The following is a 20020-nucleotide window of genomic DNA, read 5'->3' as shown; positions in this document are numbered from 1 at the left end:
ATGGGTACTTCAGGAATCATGAACATGGGATCATTGTGTTATCATTAGCATCTTCATTGTAGTGAGCCTACAACAGGTGCATGATTAGACTCCTTCATGGTAAAAATTCCGAGTTGGAAACTTTCTTAACTATTATTAGTGCAGAATCCCTGGAAAGTCAATAGATACTTGAGCTCCATTTCTTTTCAACCTGAAAAATGGAAGGTGAGGTGGGAAATACATAGGAGAGTAAGGATATACCTAGCTCACAGGATAAGGTGAGTGTTGAATGGGATATGGTATATGAGAGTCAGCATACTTTTAAGGCATTAGTAGATACCAATAATAATCATTGCTTGGATTTTCCTGTCTAATGTTTAGGTTTTTTTTTTTTTTTTTTTTCCTGAGGATTGGACCCAGAGGCAATCTACCTCTTAGATATACCCCCAGCCATATTTTATTTTATTTTTTAAATTTTGAAACAAGGTATCACTAAATTGCTGAGGGCTTCACTAAGTTGCTGAGGCTGTCCCTGAACCTGCAATCCTTCTATCTCAGCTCTCAAGTACTGGGATTACAGGTATGCACCACCATGCCCAGCTCTCCCATCCAACTTTTTGTATGCGAAATCTACTGAAAACAAAATCAAGAGCTGCCATGAAACCACAAGTAGGCCAGTTGCAATGTGGACACACATGTATCTTGATGGGGGTGGTGGGTATGACAGTACGGGCAGGTGCATTTCATCCTAAGTGTGTGTGTATCTAGAACTTGGAAAAGCTTTCTTTCTCATCCATTTCTCCATTTTTCTCTGCCTTCCTGAACCAATACCTCCACAAACAAGCCCACGGGCCTGAAAATGTAGGGTAACATATTACTATCTACCTCAGAATTCAGCCCAAAAGTTTTAGCTTTTGAATCTAAGTGCTGGTCAGCAACAACTAAACTCTACTTTAGCTTTACTCCCAATAAATGCTGCACTATACCATAATGCAGGAAGGGAATTAAATGCTGGGGCATGTCTCAAGCGCCAATTGCAGGCTGACTTGGGTAGTCCACTCTCAGCCTGGCTTTCTCTGGAGAGTCCTCTTGTGAAGTCTGCTATGACACTTTTATTGGGAAAGTGTCTGTGTTTTCAAACTGCCCAGGAACTGTGTCCTCTGAACTAGCCAGTAACCTTGTCCCACCATCAACAGTAACTGAATCAGCCCTCACCACAGGGATGTGCAACATGACCAGATCTCTGCGGTTTCCCAGAGCATCTTCTCACAGCAATTAGGATTTAGTTTGTGAGGCTGATGGGCAAGAAGATGTTCTTGCACATGATGGAAAGAAAGAGGCCATGTGCTATGAGTCAATGTCTTTGTGAGCTAAGGGGTGAGGTCCACATCCTCCACCTCCCAGGGTCTCACCTCTGGGAGCTGTGAAGTGTCTGAAAAGCCCTTAACTGCCATGTCACTGTCCCTCCTAGTAGACACAAGCAATGGCTATGGCACTGTGATTCTGTGGTGTGGTTGTGCTGTTACAGTTTAAAAGCAAAACCTACATCCCTGAAAGTGAGCAATGGAGAATCACCTGCTTCTGAAATGACCTGGCTCAGACTTCAGTTGTACTCCAGCAGTGTGTACAGAATGGGTGGATAAAGAAGTAAGCAGCTCTTGAAGCCATTTATGTTCTGTAACCTAGGAAGGAATATGTTTCTGGATTGTAAACAGAATGGCCAGAGGGGCCTCAGTGGTGGGAAGACAGACTTTTCCATCTTGGTTCTAGCTCAGAAGGTGAGGATGGCTTAGCCAGGAGGATGCTCCTGTGGGGGATGAAGATCATGTGGGTTCAACACAGCTGCTTGGGGGAGGGCCCAGCAAGAAAAAACACTCTGCAGAGGGCCTCAGAGCCTGTGCTAAGCAGTGCCAACCTTATCCTGGAAATAAGGAGATAGCAAATACTTTCAGCCAAAATGTGATATGAATGTGGCTATCTATCTATCATCTATCTATCTATCTATCTATCTATCTATCTATCTATCTATCTATCTACCTGCCTATCTATTATCACCTCTAATTTATCTTCTATTTATCTATCTCTCATTTAACCATCTATCATTAAAAACTTATTTTTATTGGTGCATTGTAGTCATACATCTTAATGGAGTACAAGATGGTAGAAGTATATTTGCACACAACACTCATTTAGTCTTTTATGTATACATCTAGACACATCTTATCTATCTTCTATTCATCCATTTTTATACATCTGTCATCTATTTCTTACCTATGTATCTACTGATATCTATCTATTTCTAATATATCTATTTTATATGAATCTATTCTCTCTCTCTCTCTCTCTCTCTCTCTCTCTCTCTCTCTCTGTGTGTGTGTGTGTGTGTGCGTGCACACTATGGACTCAGTTGTGTCCCCCCAAAACTCATATGTTGAAGCTCTAAATTTCAGTATGACTATATTTGGAGATAATTAAAGTTACATGGAGTCATTAGGGTGGGTCCTGATGTTTTAAATAACCTTACAAGAAGAGGAAGAGAGAGAGAAAATCTCCAAGTGCACAAGGACACAGCAAGCAGGCAGCTGTCTGTGATCTGATGAAAAGAGCCTCACCACACACCAGCCCTGGGTACGTTGATCTTGGACTTTCCAGTCTCCAGAATGGTGAGAAATAAATTTCCACTGCCAAAGCCACCCAGTCTACAGCATTTTGTTATAGCAGCCCAAGCCAAGACACAGGAACAAAAATGGCAGCATCCAATTCTTATCTACCTTCATCCATTTCAGACTCAGTCAGGGTCTAGTGAGGATGGAAGTTTGGGGATTGTGCAGGGAATTTGGCACAGGAGGTGGGAGAAGATGATTCCTTAGAGACGAGTGGAGAGCTCCTCACAGAAAGTGCAGGCGGCTCCAGCTCTGAAGCCTCGGTCCTCAGTGTGTTCTCAGGGCTCACTGCCTCTTTAAGAGAACAGATAGAAAGGAGAGACTTGCTGTGGCTTGATGTATGGGTGGCTCCCAGGAGTGACCATCCTCACATGGGGCGCCAGGCCCCGGTCAGCATGGGGCTGGCATGGCTGCAGCCACAGTGGTGGTGAGCATGGGTATGGTTCACTAGCATGGGCCTGTGCAGAGACTGGGTTGGAACTGATGCCCAATAAACAGTGCAAATAAACCTGCATTTTCTTTGTATCCTGTCAAAACCCTGGGAACTTGCAGAGTGGCAAGTATAGAATAGGAAAGTAGGGGATGTTTGGCGAGAACAGTGGTTTGTTATGACATTGCTCCTGTATATGTAAATTTTCTCCCACATCAGCATTAGTATTATTTTTTTCAGAACTGGTGATTGAACCCAGGGGCATTCCACCTCTGAGATACATGCCCAGACCTATTTTTTTAAATTTCAAAACAGGATCTCACTAAGTTGCAGAGGGCCTGACTAAGTAGATTGAGGCTGGCCATGAATCTGCGATCCTCCTGTCTCAGCCTCTCAAGTACTGGGATTACAAGGTGTGCCACCAGGCTCAGCACCACATCATTATTTAATCTGGTTTTGCTGCTCTCTGGCCAGTCAGGAACTTAAAAAGTGGGACTTAAATGCTACTGTGCACGAAATAGGTGGTACTAGTAGGCCTTAAGCACGAGTACACTTCAGCTATTAAAAGCATGGTGACTCACCAGCAATTGTACGAAGCACCCCCCTTCTGTCCTCACGCAGAGCCGCTTCCTCCCTCTGTCCCCAGGAATGACATAATTTCCTCACTAGTTGTCAGTCCTACATGATCCTCATGTGACTGGACAAATAAAAAGGTTCTGCCTCATCATAACGGCCAGTAATACCAGGTCCCTTCCAGGAAAGTTTCAAAATAAGACAGCTGACTGAGAAAAGCAATTGCCACATATTTATGGCCTTGAATGTGCTTGTCACTGTGCCATGTCCTCTTGCGCATTTCCCCCTCCCCTTTCCCCCTAATCGTCATTGTGTTTTTGCACTTTTTATTGAATCATTTTGAGGAACAAATGGCCTCATTAAGACACATACAGGCTGTCCCGGTTCGCTCCAGCAGCATGAGGCTGGCCAGGAGAGGCCACAGCATGGCTGACCTTTGTCTTCCGGGCTGGGAAGGAGATGACTTGAGGAAACTGAGTCCCATAGTCAGAACGGGTGGTGAACTGGCAGGTTTCAGGCAGGGGAAGAGTCTGCACAAGGTGACAAGACTTCTAGCCAGGTCAGTGAAGCAAGGCTATGGGAAGATTAATGAATAGGCAGAATAATAACCGGCGTTTGTTGAGGCTCCCTGGGTTTTAGGCACGGTCACAGCGTTTCCTTACAGTGTCTCTGATTCTGACACAAAAGTGATCGTCTAGTGAACTCAACATCACTTAATGCTCTATCAACCATCTGAGGTAAAGATTAGTGACTTCTCTTCACAAATGAGCGGGAGTTTTTAGAGGTTAAATGAGTCCTGGGCCTTATGGTTAATGGGCAGGGTGGTAAATTTAATCCAAGCTGACTCCAAAGACTGTCTACAAAGACTGTACACACACACACACACACACTCTCTCTCTCTCTCTCTCTCTCTCTCTCTCTCTCTCTCTCTCTCTCTCTGGATAGACTGGCTGGAGAGAAGTTTACTCATTCAAGCTAGCTTTTCTTGCATCGCTCCCTGATCGCTGGGGCCTGGGGGGTGATGGTCAGACTTGGCACCACTAGAAGCCCAAGCTACTCCTCAGTGATGTGGAGAAGGAAAGATAAATGGTGGGCTGACAAGGGAGAGAAGCCAGTGTAGTGCTCAGAAAATTGAAGATAATAATTTAGAGGACTAGAAAAGAAAGTAAATAAGGAAAAGGAAGTCGGAGGGAGCATGACAGAGCCAAGAGTAATGAGCAGGAGAAAGGAGGTGGGAATGAGAAGATTTAGTGATAATGGGCTAATTAAGTCAACCTGCAGCTCACAGGTGGGCCCAATGGTCCTTGGACTTCTCTTGCAGTGGATCCTAGGGTGATGGAACTTCAGGGGTCTTTTGTTTTAAATGGGTAGATGTTATATTCTCCCACATGATAAGTATACAGTGCATAGGTGTGTGTGCTTAACCAAAAGGAGGAATTGAATTTTCTGCTTCTGATGGGGAGTTCATGTTAGTTGTTTCCATTTGTGCTCATCACCTAACTGGTGCTTCTATTATTTTTTCCAGTGTCCCCAAAAGCTATCACTTTTTTTTTTTTTTGGGTCTTATCTTGCTTAAAAACCACTTCCTTCATCTTGAAACTTCTCCATTTTCTTTCATTGTTGTTATGTTTGGTACTGGGGATTGAACTCAGAGGCATTCTACCTCTGAGCTACACTCCCAGCTGTATTTTTATTTTGAAACAGGGTCTCACTACGTTGCAGACAGGCTCACTCAGTTGCTGAGGCTGTCTTTGAACCTGCGATCCTTCTGTTTCAGCCTCCCAAGTACTGGGATTACAAGTATGCGCCACCATGTCTGTCTTCTCCTCTGGTTTCTGTAACTTTTGTACCTCTCTTAGTCTCTTTTGTGACTTAACTCCTTTTTATCAGCCTCTCCCTTAGGATTGAGCTTCACAAATTTTAGTAGGTGGCTATGGCTGTGTGACAAGCAATTCCAAGATGTAGTGGCTTTAACCAAAGACAATTTATTTAGTTAAGAGTCAGTTGAGCAGGTCTGTTGATTTGGGTCTGGCTCAGCTGATCTTGGCTGGGCTCCTCATCTCTCTGTGGTCCCCTTTCCCAGGTCAGCTTTGGACTGGCTGGGTTAGGATGACTTCAGCTGGCATGGCTTGTCTTAACTCCATGTGGTCTCTATCCTAGATGATCCTGTGATTATTCATGGGGTGTCAGCATTCCAAGAGAAAGAGCAATAATGCACAAAGCTTCCTGGGGCTTAGACTTGGATCTTAAACAATGTCACCTCTGTCATCTTATTAAGTAAGGCAAATCACAAAGGAAGCCCAGGTTCAAAGAGTAGGGAAATAGATTCTTTCTCTTGGTGGGAGGAGATGCAAAATCTCAGCACAAAGGTCTGCAAAAAATTGGAGAATTGTGCCCATTTTCCCCAAAAATATGCTCCTTTGAGATTGTACCTTTAGTCATTCAAATGTTCCTTCTAGATAAATAAATGCAATCGATGCTTTAGTGTTTCTCTTATCCAGTCTTCCCATATAATGTTTTCTATAAAATTTCATTTTCTTTTGTCAAATTGAAGACTGACTGTGCTTTTGCCACCACCCCAATAGACAGAATTCCCCAGAAGTGCATGGCACAATTTGACCAAGGGATCTGGATTAGGACTAGTGGTGAAGATGGACTCTTGTCTAGCAGAACCATTTATCTCTTTCTTTAGTAGCAAGACTGCTGAGCATTAGTTGGGCACCTGGCTGCCCAGTTACAGGATATATTTTCCAACTTTCTTCCAACTGCTGTCAGGTTAGGTGTCTTATTTCTGGCCCATGAGATGTGAGAGGAAGAAAAGCATACCAAGGAAAAGCCTTGAGCTGACCTGCCTTCTCCTCTTTCCTCAGTGTTTGAAGGATGGTGGGAGCTGGAACAGCTAATCTGTATTCAGAAAAGGAAATGACTAAAGGATGGCAGAGCCACCCTGAGAAAGTTGGGCTTCCTACTTCTGAGTTGTAAAATGAGAGAAAAACAAGCTCTACTCTTATTTAATTTTGCATTTGTGAGGACTTTTGTCATATCTACTCAGCCTGTGCACTAACTAATGTGGTGATGGGAGAGGGTGTGGAATGGTGGACGGTAACAATGACAATGCCAGGATAGGGTACCTGTAGTTTGTTGGAGTTCAAGATGGGAGGGGGCACAATTTCTTTCATTTCTTTTCTTTACCAAATTTATTTAGCATTTCTTTGTTTTTATATTCTTCTCTTTCTTCAAGGCATTTTTCCTTCTGGTTTTTTTTTTTTTTTGATCTGTGACATTTTTTATAATGGTGTGGTGGGACATCATTTGACCTTGGTCTTAGAGAAAGTTAGCAAACACAATAAAGGCTAATTACATTATATTGAATGTTGTATTAGTTTATTTGTTGTTGTTGTTGTTAACACAATACCATGGACTGGGTATGTTATAAAGAAAACAGGTTTCTTTGGTTCATAGTTCTAGTCCAAGGTCAAGAGGCTGCAAATGGTGATGGAAATTTTTGCTGGAAGAGTGCTGGGGTGGTGAAGGGACATCACATGGTAAATGGAGGTTTCTGTGTATCCTCTGTTCATGTTCTCTCTCTGTCTCTGTCTCTCTCTCTCTGATCACGTGTTCAGGAAAATCCAGATGTGCTATAGATTGCAACAAATAAACCTAGCTGTTGTGTATGAGAACACTTTTCTAAAAAGGGTAGGGAAACATCTGATTTGCATTTCTCTCATGACTAAAGATGTTGAACTTTTTTTCATATAATTATTGGGCATTTGTACTTCTTATAAAACCACCTAAAATTTCATCCCCTCAGGACTTTGCCTTGGGGATAAACTGCATGACTATCAGAGGTCACAAAGCATAGAAAATGGGATCATGGTATACCTGTCACCAAATTTCTCTTAATGGTAACATCTACCATAACCTTGGTATACTTATTAAAATTAAGGAATTAACATCTATATAAAACCATTTGCTAAATGAAGGACTTCATTTCTCTGATTTCCCCAATTACATTCTTTTTCTATTCCAGAATCCAGTCCGAGCTACCATATTGCATTTAGTTGTCATGTTCCCTTGAGCCTTTGAATCTGTGATCATGTCTCGGTCTTTTCCTGTCTTTGATGACCTTGGCACTTATGATGCCTTCGCTAAATTTATATTTGTCTGATGTTCTCTTATGATTAGATTGAGGTTATAGACAAATGTGCTCGAAGTGAAATGTCCTTCACGGTGTACCATTTTGGGGGATATATGACATCAGCATGAGTTTCTAGTGGTGGTGCTAGCTTTGATGACTAAGGCGGTGTTTGTAGAGCTTAGCACTTTAACATTACTATTTTTTCCCTTTTTCATACTCTATTTGTTAGACACGAATCAACAGCTCCAACCTACATTCATGGGGAAAGTAATTAAACTCCTCTCTGGAAGCAAGGATATCAACGAATTTGTGATTGTAAGTTTAAACCACCACAGTGATTAATAAATATATTTTGAAGATTCCTTGAGGCTCTATGTTATCCTGTTTCTCCTTAAAATTTCTCTAATTAATTTTGGCACATATCAGTGGATCACGTCTACAGCAATTATTACTCATGTTTTAGTAGTGATTTTCTATTTTTCTCCATCTTTCTGCATTTAGTAATTGAAGTTCAACTATTTATCTTTTCTTCCATCATTTACATATTTACTTAATCACTTATTTATATCAGTATGGAATTATGGAGATTTATTTTATTCTTGAGATTAAAATACAGTACTATTGTTAATTTTATTTCTAAAATTAAATAGCTGTTTTCATTGGCAGCTCTTTGCAGTATTATAAATATGAATAATATTAATTAAATTAATTAAATAATATTATTCATATTTAATAAAGAATAATATATTATTGCTTAAAAGATATTTTAAGAAAATAGAATAATATAGAATATTATTAAATATATGAACATATATTGTTGCTTAAAAGGTATTTTGTGACATTCCTAAATTATAATGTAACCTACTGAAATTACAATTTCTTAGGGAAAAATTAATATATTGGACTTCATCAAATTAGAAAGTTTTGCTTTTTAAAGACAGTATTAAGAAAGTAAAAACATCACACATGGGGAGAAGATACTTGGAGGTCTCATATCTGAAAAAAACTTCTGTCCTAAATGTGTGTGTGTGTGTGTGTGTGTGTAAATGTGTATACATACATATATGTCTATATACACATATATTTATACATGTATATGTGAATACAGATATATATTCACATACTCACACACATATATATGAAAAAGCTCTTCAAACTTAACAATAAAGTGAAAAATTAAATTTCATTAGGAAAATGCAAATTAAAACCAAATAAGATAGCACTACACACCTATAAGAATGGCAAAAAGTAAAAATAAAAGCTGATATTCCAAATGCTTAAAGAGGATGATAAACAACAGGAATTGTCATATTTGTTACCAGGGATCCAAATTATAGAGCAAGTCTGGAGAACAGCTTGGAAATTTCTTCCATACTTAGACATACACTTACCATACAATCCAGCTAGTCCAATCCTTGGTATTTACTCATGTGAAATAAAAACTTGCATTCACATAAAAACTTTAATGTGAGTTGCCAAGAATTGAAGACAACCCAGATGTCTTTCAACAGGTGAATGGATAAAATAAACCATGTATAATCATAAAATGGAATACTACTCAGCAAAAAGGAAAAAACAAACTATTGATTCACACAACAACATAAGTAAACCTTAAGTGCATTTTTAATTGAAAAAGCCAGCCTCCCCCCAAAAAAAAGAAAATCCTAAAATGCTATGTATTGTATGATTCTATTTATGACATTCTGGAAATGGCAAAATTATTAAAAGGGAAAACAGAGCTGTGATTACTGGAGGTAGAAAGGAGATGCGCATAATGGTGCATGCTTGTAATCCCAGTATCTGGGAGGCTGGGATAGGGGAATTGCAAGTGTGAGGTCAGCCTTTGCAACTGAGCAAGACCCTGTTTCAAAATAAAAAATAAAAACGGCTGAGGGTGGAGCCGGGAGTGGTGATGCACGCTTGTAATCCCAGCATTTGGGAGGCTGAGACTGGAGGATTGCGGTTCGCGGACAGCCTCAGCTACTTAGTGAGGCCCTCTGTAACTCAGTGAGACCCAGTTTCAAAATAAAGAATAAAAAATAGGGCAGGGGGTGTAGCGCAGAGGTCAAATGCCTCTGGGTTCCCAAGACCCATTAAAAAAAAAAAAAACAAAAAAAAAAACAAAAAAAAAAAAAAAACGGCTGTGGGTGTAGCTCAGAAGTAAAATGTTCCTGGGTTAATTCCACAGTACCTCCGCCCCATCCTGGGAGGCGGGGAGGAAGGAAGCAGAACCATACAGCAGAATTTTAGGATATTGGTACTGTGGATATAGATAACCTATGAATTTGTCAAAATTAATGAGACTTAACAATACAAAAAGCGAACTTTGCTACATTTAAAGTTTTGAAAAATCACCCAGGAAGTTCAGGGGTATCCAGATGTAATATAGATTGCATCAAATAAACCTAGCTGTTGTGGATGAGAACACTTTTCTAAAGAGGGTAGGGAAACATTTATCTGATTTACATTTCTCTCATGGCTAAGGATGTTGAACATTTTTTTAATATAATTATTGGGCATTTGTACTTCAATTAAAGTGTTTATTTAATTTAACCCATTTATTGAATGGGTTATTTGTTTTTATGGCATTGAGTTTTTAAGTTCTTTAGACGTTCTGGATGTTACTCCTCTGATGGAAGAGTAGCTGGCAGATATATTTTCCCATTCTTATGGACTGTCTTATCATGCTGTTAATTGATTTCCTTTGCTGTGCAGAATCTTCCTAGCTTGATGCCATTATTAACTTTTCCTACCAATTTTTGAGCTATTGCAGTGTTATTTAAGAAGTTGTTGCCTATGCCTGTGTGATGAAACATTTCTGCTAAGTTTTCTTCAAGCAATTGCAAACTTTCTAATTTCTAGGTCTTTGATTCAGTTTTGAGTTGACTTTTGTGCACGGTGAGAGATAGGAATCTAGTTTTATTCTACATAGGGATATCCAGGACCATGTATTAAAGAGGCTGTCTTTTCTCTAGCATGTTTTTGGTCTCTTTGTCAAGACTCAATGATTGTAGCTCTGTTGGGGTTGTCTCTGAGTCTTATAATACAGTATTCGTATTCCTGTCCATGTCCTAATTCTTCATGATATGTGACATAAACAAGGGGTTGCTATTCATTAGTGGTTTTTAAAAAAGTTTTCCTATTAATATGGCTAGTGCTGTAAGGGATGAAAAGTTTGAGTGGGTTGAGGGCAGAAGGGCAGTTAAACCAAGCGACTGTGGGATCTATCTCCATCCACTCTGGGACCTGAAGCAGTCAAGTTTCTCTTTATATGCTTGAGCGTTTTCATCTGTTCTACTTGCACCTCTATGGTTGTTGTGAAGATAAAATAAAATCACAAACTCATACTCGTATGAATACTATTTATGTTTTTGCTTTCTTATTGACTTCTGTCCAGACTCCTGAATGGGACCAGAGACCATGGAAAAAATAAAGAATAATAAAAACCTCAGGGACCTGTGAGAATTAAGAGCACTATGGCAGAAATAGCTGGTGTTTATGGCATCTAGGCACTGGACTCTGGTGGCCTCGGCCCATCTTCTCAGTGGGACTCTGGTCTTCCTTGATTGGAAGGTCAAGTAGTAGACAATTTACTTGGGGCTCAGGTTGTCACTCCACCTTCTGCCACCAATTTCATATTTGCTTATAAAACAGCAAAGAGCAGAGACCATTAAGTACAAATCTTTTCATGGATTGGTTAGCTTTTTTCTATCATTTAGGATTATAAAAATCGTGGAATGTTATTTTTGGAAAGGACTTTGTAGATACACGACAATATTTTTTGATTCCTAATTTAGAATGAGGGACAAGCACATGATATCCCTCAGTGGTATTTGTGTTTTTTTGTGAAATAATTAGAGTCACTTCCCACTTGATCACCCATTTCTCCTCGTGCTTTTCTATCTCTTAGCTTGGCATCCCTCCACCTGGGATGCCCTGTCTTCCATTTGTTTTCCTTTTGATAAACTTGTTCTTTAAGCTTACCTCTATAATTTTCTATCTGATTTTCTTCCCACACTTCCCTGCCAAAAGGAATCACTCTCTCGTTTTAGTTGACATAGCACTTTAATGCATCTGCTTTGACATTATGTTAGAGGTATATGTGTGAGTATGTCTCCTTTTTTTTTTTTTAACATGTCAGAAGGGAGCTTATCTCTATCCCAGGGCCTGAACATAGAGGCTTGCAAGAATGCTTGCTGCTTTGAATTTGATTTCACTCATTTCTCATTTTTTTATTTTAAAAGCAAAAATATAAGTGAAATGCACCATCCCTTTTTCAGAAATTCTTTTTTCCTAAAGAGTGATTGATCTGTGTTAACTACACCTGGGAATTGATGATCTGTGCTAAGTCTTTCTTAAAATTATTTTTAGCACAAAGAACTCATGATTTCTCTCTTTGTAAACTTCAAGAGCAAGGCCTCAGGACCCAAGGAAGCTGGTATAAAAAACTAATGTGTTGAAGTCCTCAGTGATGCACAGGCAATTCTGATTATGCTTCTGGTCAGCCCAGATGACTGACAAAACTGAAGAAGGTCCCTGCATAGATAGATGGTCTGGAGTCTTCCTGTATTGGGTGGACACAATTAGATCTGCAGAATATCTGATCTTGGTGAACAAAAGGCCCACAGTCTAATGAATAAGCTGCTACTCCATTTGATCAGTGATTCTATAGCCAGACAGACATATTTCCTCTTCCACTGTGTCCAGAGATCCAGAATTTATAGATCTCTTCCTTTTCAAAAACTACTAAACCCGGTTTATTTCCATGGACTTGACCTCTGGCATTTAGACTTTCTCCCCATTGGCAAACCCAGCCTCCATTTATTCCTGCAGACGGCCATTTTGGCAGTCTCCTTAACAGCCCGAGGAAAGAAAGAACTAGAAGGCTACATATGGAGACCTCATCCCCAGTTGCCTAATGGATTCAGAAGACATCCTGAATATTCATCATTTCTCCTTTTATGAGCACCTTGGCAATTCCCTCCAAAGGCGAAGGCTGCAGTAAATTCAGAAGTGCCATTTAACGAATACCAATTTATCCTCAATTCAAGTCTAGTTTTTTTCCTGCTTCTCAGCACAATATTGGAACTCCGGAGATCTCAGTGAATGCAGGGCATTGTTTCAGTTCAGAGGAAGCAGGATTGTTTGTGCAAATCCCAAACCTGAAGACACTGTCTGCTCCCCAGCCTGCTGGCCTAAATTTTGTGCATTTACCCTGCCTTCTCTGCGATTTCTATCCTGAAAGCCGGAAACTACCTTTAGGGGAAATGTTAAAATTATGCTGTAGCACTTGGCTTGGTGCTACAATTAATAGTTGTAAATTAGCAAGTACTAATTTTTAACTCTGTGCCCATGTCCTTTCCTTCTTGTGGACTGGGATTCTATCACAACATCCCCTAGATGCGTATCCCCCAGGAAACTATCTGGACAATTGCTCAGTGGAGATAGGTACAGAGGGGAACCTAGTCCCTCATTGTCTTCTTGCTCATTTGAATGGTGTAGCTTGACTAACCCTGAGTGTGCCTGAAGAAGGGTGCAGGGTAAGGTGAGCCGTGACAGTGCCCACTGCAGAGACTACTCTGTTTCCTCCCAGGCTCAGTGCTGGTAGTGAAGACTTTTCTCTGACCCTACTTTGGTATCCTTCAAATAACTGCACATTATTCAATATTTTCTCCTCCCTTCTTTCCTGGAAAAATGAGGATCTGAAATCTTTATCCTGTTTGCCTTTGTATCTTCTTACTCTAGAATAGAAACACAGGTACGTAGTATTTATCTGTTTATACTGGTATGTTCTTTAAATTAGACTTTCAATTCCATCTCCTAACTTATTGCAAGGAGATTATATCTTGGAAAAAGTCAAACAATGGTCAACCCAGTAAGTGTGGGCCAACCCAGGCTGGCTGTTTGCCCGTAAATGTTTCTCTAGTGACCTACCTTTCCTCCACACAGGTTGTTAAACTTCCATCTGAAGCCAGAGAGTTGTGCCATTTCTCTTTCCTTCTTTATGCACCCCAACTGTCTTAGTGAATTTAAATTGCTCTCGGGCCTATCACAGAGTTTGCAAAGCATGGCTCACAGGCCACATCTGGCCCGTGGACATGTTTTTCTTGGCCTTCACACTGTTTTAAGATGTTTTTAATTAGTTGCCAACATTTACAAATTGGGAAATTTTACAATAAAGCATGTAGACTCTGGGACCCTCATGACAAATCTAAAGACCTGAAAACCCTGGGCCTGTACTCCTAACTTCCAGTTGGCAGGGACTGAACAAATAGGTCAGTGGTAGGAGCTGAGCTATACTACTAGTTTGTGCCCATCCCCACCACTGTTAGTATTTTATGTCTTTTCTGTTTACCAACTCACTGACTGAACCCAGGGGCATTCTGCCTCCGAGCCACACCCTCAGCCATATTTTTTATTTTTTATTTTGAGACAGGGTCTCACTGAGTTGCAAAGGGCCTCACTAAGTAGAGGAGGCTGTCTGCAAACCGTGATCCTCCTGTCTCAGCCTCCCAAATGCTGGGATTACAAGCGTGCGCCACCATGCCCAGCTCTCTGTAGGCATTTGAATTCATGATGTTTGATCTAACAGAAGACAGAAAGTCTTTCAGAAGATTATATTTCCTACTTTGTTTCCCACCTTCCCTAAATATTCTTCTTATAGGAAGAAAGGGATCAATGAGTCCAAGGAAGATTTGTTACTTTCACCATCTAGGTGGCCTTTGGTTGTTCATCGGGATAGGAAGAAAAGATCTAAGTCTAATACTGTTGTTGATGATGATGATGATGGTGATGGTGGTGGGATTTTTATGCTCAGAGGCAGTGCTTGGAGTTGGTCTTAGATATTAGGATTCTGTAATTCTCTAGCAAAAACTTAAGCAGGTTGTATAAATCAGAAACAGATTCTTATTTTAGTACTGGGAATGGGACCCAGGGGCATATGTCCAACCCTTTAAAACTATATATATATATATATATATATATATATATATATATATATATATATAATTTTTTTTGTGGGTCTGGGGATGGAACCCAGGGTCATTCAACTTCTGAGCTACACCCCTGCCCTGTTTTTTATTTTGAAACAAGGTCTCACTACGTTATGGAGTGCCTCACTAAGTAGCTGAGGCTGTCTGCGAACTGTGATCCTCCGGTCTCAGCCTCCCAAATCCTGGGATTATAAGTGTGTGCCACCATGCCTGGCTAAACATATATATTTAAATTTGAAACAGGGTCCCACTAAGTTGCAAAGGGGCTTGCTAAGTTGCAGAGGCTGGCTCACATCTGCAAACCTCCTGTTTCTGCCTCCCCAATACTGGAATTACAGGCAGAATTCAGCATGCCCAGCTTCAGGAACAGATTCTAAGTGAAATATTGGGAATAAACTGACAAAGATAGACTTTCAGAACAGGAAATAGTGACGGTCTCATCTGGAGCTGGGTGTGAATAAATTCCATTAACCTAAGCAAAATGCCCATCACAAGGAGAGAACAAATAGACAAGAGTGGCTAACTTTCCCAGCACATAAGATTAAGGATATTAACCTCTTTTTAAACTCAGGTGCTTTATAAAATTCAAGGGCCATTAAGCTCATTTTTTGTATTGATTAAAAAGCAAGAAAGATAGTGAATTCTGGAGGAAATATATCAAGTATGTTTGTGTCGCTTTGAATCTCATTATGATGTTAATTATAATGCACTAGTAAAAGTATATAAAAAAGAGATTTTTGTTACCTCAGTAGAATAGTGAATTTGTAGAGAAAGATGGTATTTCATCTATATCCTGCGCGAATGACAAGCTGGGTCAGCGATGCGGCATGATTTTGCAAACGGCAGACAAGAGGGCAACTCACTTTAGTGCTTACAAGTAACCTCTTCCAAATTTTTGACCTCTTCTTAGGTTATTCTTTTGTTGAAGTTACAATGCATTTGGGTCCTCTAATGTGTACGAGTAGGGACGCATGAGGAGGGAGGAGTGGCCTTCAACACTCTCCTGAATCTGAGATTCCAGCTTCCTGTGAAGTGGGAATTTTGCACCTTCTACTACCTGAACTCCATGTGAGGTATTAGTGAACTGAAAGGGTTGAATGGGAGACATACTTTGGATTTCTCTTGGTGTCAGCTAAGAGGAGAGTGTAGTCAGTTTTTTCAAGATTCTCTGTTTTTTTTATTTTTAATTTCCTGTCATGCTAAATCAATAGCTGCATACTGTGAAGTCATCTCTTATACATAGGCCCACTTGCTCTTTGGACTTGAGAACATTCTGACACACACACACACACACACACACACACACACACACACACACACACACACTTTCTAGGCCTCTTAGACTTTTGACCCTATACCTTCCAATTTTGGAAGGGGTTCTTGGCTTCTGTTTCTGCTTCTCCTTCTCATTCAGCATCATGTTTTGGTCCCTATTGGCTTTTGATTTTAAGTGCCCTACTTGTAATCTGTGCAGGCTGAGAGAGAACTGAGAAATCGGAAGTATTTTCTGTTCCAGGCTGGAGGCCTTATGAGGTGATGACAGTGTTCTATAGGGATATCTGTTCTGTTTTTCCTATTGAAATCAGTGGCGTAGCTGGAGCTGAGAGCTTAACAGGGCAGAGAGCAAGTGAAATTGCCTTTGAGATAAAGCTGAGGATGTGAGGAGGCGGCTTCGGCATGCCTCAAGGAGCAGGTTGAGGAAGAAAGGCAGAAGTCAGGCTTCTATGTGTATACTGTGTAAAAAGAAAACCAAAGGTGCCACATAATCAAGACACACAAACACACACACAATTAATTTGAGTAACTTTTTTGGGTATTGGGGATTAAACTCTGGGCTACACCTCCAAATCTTTTTATTTATTTATTTTTATTTTAAAACAGGCTCTTGCTAAGTTACTGAGGCTGACATCAAACCTGAGATCCTCCTGTCTCAGCCTCTCCAGTACTGGAATTACAGGTGTGCACCTTCACAACTAACTTGACAAACCTTTAACACAAATTCTAATCCCATATTTTTTTCCCATAGGAGCAAGTAAGGACCACTTTGGAGGTGAGGTGCAAGAGAGCTGAGGCAGGAAGTCAGGCTGCGACTAATCACTAGGGTCAGCGGTGGATTAGACTCAGGTAATTTTCAATGTGTCTGATTTGTTTGAAGGCTTTCCATTGGAAAAAGACTGAAATCTGCCTCCCCCACGAAAGGACAACAGCAAAAAGTATTCTAATGAAAAACACTTTTGAATTAGTCCTGTTCTTAAAACCTAAACTTTTCTTTCTTTTTTTGAAGAAAAACTTCAATTTCTTTTATAGGAAATCTCTCTCAACAAATCTCATGAGCTGTGTGTGGTGCTGCATGCTTACAATACAAGTACTTGGGAGGCTGAAACAGGGGGATTGCAGGTTTGGGGGATAGTGTAAAACTTAGAACATATCAGTAAGTATTTGTCTGTCAGAATATTCATTTATAAATGAATAAATCTGCTTTACAATAGAAACTGAGGATGAGCTGTGGGGTTATAACAGGGAACTCCTTGTCTTCTAGGAGCCAACACTTGTAAATTTGAGATTATAAATTTGTGTCTTTATTTGGGATAAAAAAAATTATTCTTTTTGTGTCAGGACTCAGTGTAGGCTGAATAGATTAGAGATATTTCTTACTACATGTGGACTGTCAGACTCACCAGAACCAAGTAGGGACGCAAAAGCTGAGCTGGCTTCTGTTCGAGTTCCGTAATTATTAGCTGTGAATCACCATTGAGCAACTGCTCATGCTGGAGTTCTTTACAGAGATCTAGATTAAAATCCTTCTCTGCTGACCTTGCAGTTCTGCAGTTAAAATAGGAGCTGTGATTTTGTGCTTTATGTTTTTACCTGTTTCTCCATTTAGAGACTCATGGAAACTTAAATTTGAAAGCATCATCAAGTCCTATTTTTTTTTTTTTTTTTTTTGGTGGTACTGGGGATGGAACCCAGGGGGCATTCTACCTCTGAGTGACACTCTCAGCCCTATTTTTTATTCTTTATTTTGAAACAGGGTCTCACTGAGTTGCAAGGGCCTCACTAAGTAGCTGAGGCTGGCCACAGACTGGGATTACAAGCGTGGGCCACCACACCTGGCTTTTTTTTTTTTTTTCTTCAAAGGGCACATTTCAGTCATTTGATATTTTATGCTGGATGTGGTGCTGCATGCCTATAATTCCAGTCAGTGCTTGGGAGGCTGAAACAAGAGGATCACAGGTTCAGCAACTTAGCAAGACCCTGTTTCAAAATGAAAAATAAAAAGGGATTGGGGTCTTTTGGTATAGCTTGGAGGTAGATTTCCCCATGGGTTCAATGCCCCGCATAAAAGAAAATATCTAATGAAAACAATTGCTCTGTGCTAAAGTAGGTTGAAGAAAGTTGAGTAAAATTGCCTTATCTAGATTTCTTTAGAGTGAGGTTTTCAGAGTCATTTTATACTAATGTGCTTTGTGCATCTTTCAAATTGGGTTAAAATACTTTTGGTCACAATATTTATGAAGAGGTTCCTCAAAGCTTTCTCTGCGGGCCCATTATCGTATGAAATTCATGTTAGGAAGTAATGCAATGGTCCCATGCTCTTGAGGTACCCACCAGGACACAGACAGCAAAGGGCTGATGACTTGCTGAGTGTTTGAAGACATCTCCCAGCCCGGTATCAGAACCGCCTCCCACCAGCTGGGCTAATGTATTTTTCCCCATGGACTGCTGTTCTTGTTCTATTCCTGTTCTTGCTTAGTTCCTCTCCTCCACTTCAATGGTTTAGGCCTACTCTATGCTTAAATCTTACTGGGATACTAAGGGTTGACCCTCTTAGTTCTTCACGTTCTGATTGTGTCTTTTCATCTGATAGTGGCAAGTTGGGCATTTCAGCTAGGTCTAGACAGGGCCTCTGCCCCTTGCCTTTAGCCTGTCCATGAAGAGGGTTTCACCTCTTCCTCCTGCTGCTTTTTTGTAAGCCAGAGTCCCTTGTGAGTTCTGCAGCTCCAGGTCCTTCTTGTCTTCCAATCTAGGCCCATCAGTAAAGCTCTACAAATCTGAGCTCACCATTATGTAAATTGTTTAAGTTTCTATGTCATATTAGTGTTTACTCTGCACTCAATTTTCCTGTGTGGATTTTGAGCTTGTTACAAATAGGGTTTTCTTTTTATCTTACTGCTATTTTCCACTCCAGTTCTATTAAGACCTGCTCCAACATTTTGAATTCTTCTGGATAATATAACGTGTTATATCAACTTCAGTTTATATCCAGGTGTAGTAGTTATCTTCCCATAGTCAGGCAGTGAGAACTAAACAATAAGGTTGGTGATGAAAATCTTGTTAATGTCTGAAGGAAGCAGTGGATAACTTATTCTATCCAGTGTTCATCTACTTAATTAAAAATGTTGTTAGGAGCCGGGTGTGGTGGAGCACACTTGTAATCCCAGCATCTGGGAGACTGAAACCTAGTGAGGCCCTCTGCAACTCAGTGAGACCCTGTTTCAAAATAAGGAATAAAAATAGGGCAGGGGGTGTGGTTCGGAGGTCAAATGCCCCTGGGTTCCATCCCTAGACCCGGAAAAAAAAAATGTTGTTAGGTATTAATTGAGACACCAGATAGATTACTGGACAATAATTTTTAGCAATTCTACTTATTTTTGTTATTTGATGAATTATTTTCATGAAATTTTATAAAAATATATTTAATGAATTTCTTCATTTGTGTACATTTGCGACCTTTTTTTCTTCTGTAATTATAATGAGTCTACCTTATTCCATTTCAAGTTTTGGGAAGGTTAGGGTGAAAAGCTATTATATAAGTAGAACTATGAATTATTTTAAACAAACCAGTTGCTTAACAAAAGTAAGTTGCTTTCATGATGAGATATTTCCCTTTTAGTGTTTCTGTTGGTGATATTATCTGATGGAGAAAAATGATCCTGTCTTTATTAGGTGTGGCCCTTCCACCCCATCAAGCAAGACTAAAAACTAGACCTTCAGTCCCTACATAAGAGAAAAATGAGAAAAAAAGAAAAGAAAGAGCAAGAGAGAGGGAGAGAGGGAGGGAGGGATGGGGAGAGAGAGAGAGAGAAAGAGAGAGAGAAAGAGAAAGAGAGAGAAGAGGAGAGGAGAGATATTTTCATATAGTCTGGATTTTTATGTAATCTTTTACTTCCCTTTGGAGGGAAGTCCTGTTCATTAGCTAGTCCCAAAAAGAGACATGCTTAATTGCTAATTCTTTGTCTTTGCT

Source organism: Muscardinus avellanarius, assembly GCF_963383645.1.
Source record: "Muscardinus avellanarius genome assembly, chromosome: 7".
NCBI classification, from domain to species: Eukaryota; Metazoa; Chordata; class Mammalia; order Rodentia; family Gliridae; genus Muscardinus; species Muscardinus avellanarius.
This window is presented reverse-complemented; position numbering follows the sequence as displayed.